Genomic DNA, 4,474 nt, shown 5'->3' on the forward strand with positions numbered 1-4,474 from the left:
AATCAGCTCATACATGAAGGCTGCAGCAACAAAGCCGCCTAAACAGAAATTATATCCGTGAAGAAATTATACCCTATATAAAGGCTAATCAATTTTGTGCACTCATATCAATTTGAGAACTGTAGATGGGCTAATTATCCTCTCTTTCCTCCAATAGTTGTGTGACATGTGCATTCCTTTTTCCATCTCTCCTTAGCGGTAATTCTCGGTTTCCTTTCTATGTGGCTCCCTGGGTAACCGGTAACCAGTTCCTAGCCTTATTTCTCTCCTATTATTACAGCCGTTTCCGGTTACTACGTTCTGTTAACAGTGGTAGGCAAATCTGGTGCGTGTGCCATTTTCCCATGACGATCAAAAGGAGTGGACGAATCGAGAACTCCACCGCTTGGACCCACGTAAACAACCCCGAAAAATCAGTTCCCCATCCCCGAAAAATCAGTTGCCCATCCCAGCCCACGCATCCTCCCGACCAGCGCCGCTCCAGGACTCCCTCCTCCTCCTCCCCGCCCTCTCCCTGCAGTTGTCCCACACTCCATCGCCCTCCTCGCCGTCGCCCAAGTCTCCTTCCCCGTTCACCCCGCATGCCGCCGCCAGAAGCCTCATCTTCGCGCTCCAGCCGGAGGATATCCTGGTCCTTGACGCGGTCCGGAGCGGAGCGTACAGGGGCAGGCCGTCGCGGACGAGACATGGAGGGGAAGATGGAGACCAGCACGGCTGGGAGGTGTGGGCACGGCCAAGGGTGATGCGGCGCTTGCACCTCCATGGAGCGTCATGGACGGGATCGGTGCAGCCGTCATGGATGGGCTCGGCGCCCTGCTCGGCGCAGCCGTGATGGCAGAGAGTGAGATCCGGGGACGGCAGCGAGCAGGTTGTTTGCTGCTGACCAGGATCACGTCCTTTTTTCATATTGATTTCTTCAAATCTGTGTAAGGTTTCTTTTTTTTAGATCAACCTGTGCAAGGTTTCTTGGTTTTCTCTACATACTTTATTTTTATTTGTCTTTGCTGATTTGTTTACTTTTGGTCTATAAAGGGATTGTTCTACCGGTCTGGGCTCTCTTTATTTTGTTGATAGGATTATTAATGGAACGAGGCATATGTTTTAAAGATTTTTGGGGTGCTTGTGCTTGCTCAAACGATTGCCTTCTGCTGCTGATACCTCTACTCGCAAACACTCTCAGTTGTATGTTTAAGATACACATGACTATCAATTTAAAGCATGATGTTTGCAGGTCATATTTACTTAAGCATAAGCATTTTCTATGTTTTAACTATTCTCTGTACACATTTAAAGGTTTAATTCATGCCTGAATGTTACTTACGGAATGCAGAGTTCTGGGAATGGATTTGGAGCTCATTTAGCTGGGCTTATGGTCTAAGGAAGTCAATCGTGCATTCTCTGTAGGTTCTCACATCTAGCCTGAAGATTCATATAACTTCCACGTAATACATTCTTCTCTCTTTCATGAAATTTTTCTTTGATATTTCGGCTGTGCGCTAAACAACTCATGAGTGCAGATTTTACCCACTTGTGAATGAAAAAAATGAGCAGGTATGTAAATGCTCTAACTGTGTACTGTATTTGTTTTTGTCAGATTGTACAAATCCCAACATCATGTGAATGTTCATTCTGTAATATAAATCCGGTAGGTATATTTTTTACCGTGCAAATATTTGCAATAAAGCCTGCATGTGAATGTTCATTCTGTAATATAAATCTATACATATATTCCACACTTCACTGTTTTTCAGCTAACTATGCTTTCTGGCCCGTATGTTGCTCAAGTAACCTATATGTTAAATTTTCACATGTGTTTTGCTGAAACTTCTTGGTTCATGACAAGTTTTATTAAATGGATTGTCTGTAAGTTACTGGATGGGGAGCTGACAGATTGTTTTCTGTATGCGCCAGCAGACCTGCATACCATTCACTTTCCTTTGGAGTATGTGTGTTTGCCTGAATTAGTTGGCTACATAATTGACTCCACATTTGCAAAAGCAAGATTAGGTCGTCTTTTTTCCTTGCTAGATAAAGATTTGGCTTCCCATTTTAATAAGAGGGTGATTGACTAAAGCTTCTCCCTTGAATTCAGAAGGTAAGATGAAAAGGGGGTTAAATATTAACACTGTTCTTTAGTATTTGAACACTGTTCATATAGGGCTCGTTGTTGCTGAGTCCGATCAAGAATACTGACTCTGAACTCTTTTGCATGCACTAAACACCGAAATCTTATCTGCAGCAAGATGTCAGGTTGATCTGAAGAGAAGTAAGCAAGTATTCAGTATGGTTGTCAAGATATCTATTTTGTCGACACCGGCCATCGAAAAAAGCCTATGAAATACTATTTACCTACCTACTGTTGTACCAAGTATGGATGCAGAAGACGTATTGTTTTGTTAACACATCGGTTCTTTCCTCCCGGTTGCTCGCACTCTCCCTCATTGATGGCCACCTTGAGTTGCTGATTGGCCCCGTCTTTAGTTCATGAGGCGCAGTGACCCATGCCTCCATGCTTGCTCTGCTCACTACAGCTTGACACCGTGTATGTTTCTACCTCTGCAACTGTGGTGGTTTTCTCACATGGACCACCAGCTGGGCGAGTATTATGCAAAGGTGCGAAGTTTGTTCTTCCTCAGTTTCAGTCTGTAGCAAGCAACTAAGGACATCCATATTCTCTTTGTATTCTCTCGGTATGGCTCTATTAATTGGATTTTATTTTGCTCATCGATTGATTGCTGAAGTATTTGCTCTGCTCCCCTCTTCTTTATGTTGATCCTACAAGCAGCTCTGCTGTGAAGTTATCTGAATGCGTCCGACATTTGTTTACATTAGAAATTTAGAATGCAAGGAAGAATTGTGAACTTAGCATCAGTTGTTGGCCTCGCTAGCTACTTTCAGCACTGGACATAGTAATTAGAGAGGGCTGAGGTATGGTGCAAGTGTTTAGGTAATTTTCTATCTTCTTTTACCACATGGATATTTAACATTTCTGTACAACATATGTTGGTGCTTTTTCTCCAAGCTTTTATGGTTGTCTGATGAATATTTGTCAGCTGCCTATATGCTCTCTAAATGGGTAGTTAGTATAATTCTAAAGCCCAATTGTTACTACATGTGATTTAAGAATTTTTTACAAGATCATACGAAAATACCAGTTCCACCATGTCAGTAATCTCTGAGCAATTGTGCAAACGGGAAGAAACAAAGATTTTTTTTATTGTCTCTCTTTATTTGCTTTGATGCCTAGGAAATGTTAGATCCCACTCAAATATTTCCTATTGTGATTATTACTGCTTATTTGTGACGAAAAAAGGGAGTGCATACCATCATAGTAGTACAAACAAATTGGGATCTGTATGAAGTTGATGCACATTGATTTCTCATTTATTATGGTGTCAAATGTGTGACATAGAATACAGTTGAGACTCCACTTAGATGATTTCGTTAAATGAGCTTCAAATATATCTCTAACGTGTATTTACCTCAATATCTGTCTTACACAATACATGTGAGTATCACCTTCTAAGTCATGACCACCTTGCTATGGGCTCTAATTTCTATATTTTTCTGCGAATAGTTTGCATTAATTATTTAGGACACCAATTCCCACTGATTTACCAGAATAATAGGACTAATTATTTGAACTCCAATGCAGGAGCGTGACTCATGGAATTAACTTAAGGTATCTACAAATGTCAGCTGCAGATATTCAATGATTAAGCTACCTACACCAATTGCTGCAACCGAAGACAACCTGTTTAGGTTAGATTGTGCTACTACCATATATTCAGTGCTTAGGCTACCTACAACAGTTGCTGTAACTCACACACAACCTGTTTAGTTTAGAAAATACTAGCCCACTGCCACGTTATGTGTGCTTTCTGTTACTGGTTGGTTTTATGCTATGTTACAGTTAACGATTTGTTCTTTGTACTTCATGTAGTCTTGTGTTGCTCTGATCAATATACTGCGGACTACTTTTTGTCTCATCTGTCTTTGTATTACTCCTGATCGTTGTATCCAGTTCGCTTTATAATTTGTTCAAAAAAAGTTCGCTTTATAATAGGCCAGCGTTGTTGTATGCATTTAGGCTTTTTTTCTTTGCCTACACAAATTTAGATTATTCACTATATTAATACTGAAAACAAATTGTACATCATATTCTCAACAATTACAAGAAGAAGATCATCACGGGCGCGGCGTGCCGCCGCGCCAATGCTTACTAGTATATAATAGGCACGTAAATTAAGATGGGCATAATCCGATGAGAACAACATTTTTTGGCACATAAAACTGAAGGATCCGGGAGTATGCAGAGGGGCCAGAGGGTGACTGAAGACCTGGGACCTGCTAATGAGAAACCATCGGAGATATGACAAGGAATAAAATCGTCCAGTGCTTGGGATGGTAGAGAGAAGAGATATGAGTGCCTCTGGGCTCTGGACAGGGTCGATTATCCGCACCTGGGTGAGAT

General features: G+C 41.5%; 1 long non-coding RNA gene across 1 annotated transcript; it reads left to right on the forward strand.

Annotated features, from left to right (window-relative positions):
• Window positions 1-1,125: 1,125 nt before the first annotated feature.
• Window positions 1,126-3,991, forward strand: LOC127313614 (uncharacterized). Its single transcript, XR_007859132.2, has 2 exons — window positions 1,126-2,613; window positions 2,786-3,991. It is a non-coding gene; the product is annotated as an uncharacterized lncRNA (long non-coding RNA).
• Window positions 3,992-4,474: the final 483 nt, after the last annotated feature.

Source organism: Lolium perenne, chromosome 7 (assembly GCF_019359855.2).
Source record: "Lolium perenne isolate Kyuss_39 chromosome 7, Kyuss_2.0, whole genome shotgun sequence".
Classification (NCBI taxonomy): Eukaryota; Viridiplantae; Streptophyta; class Magnoliopsida; order Poales; family Poaceae; genus Lolium; species Lolium perenne.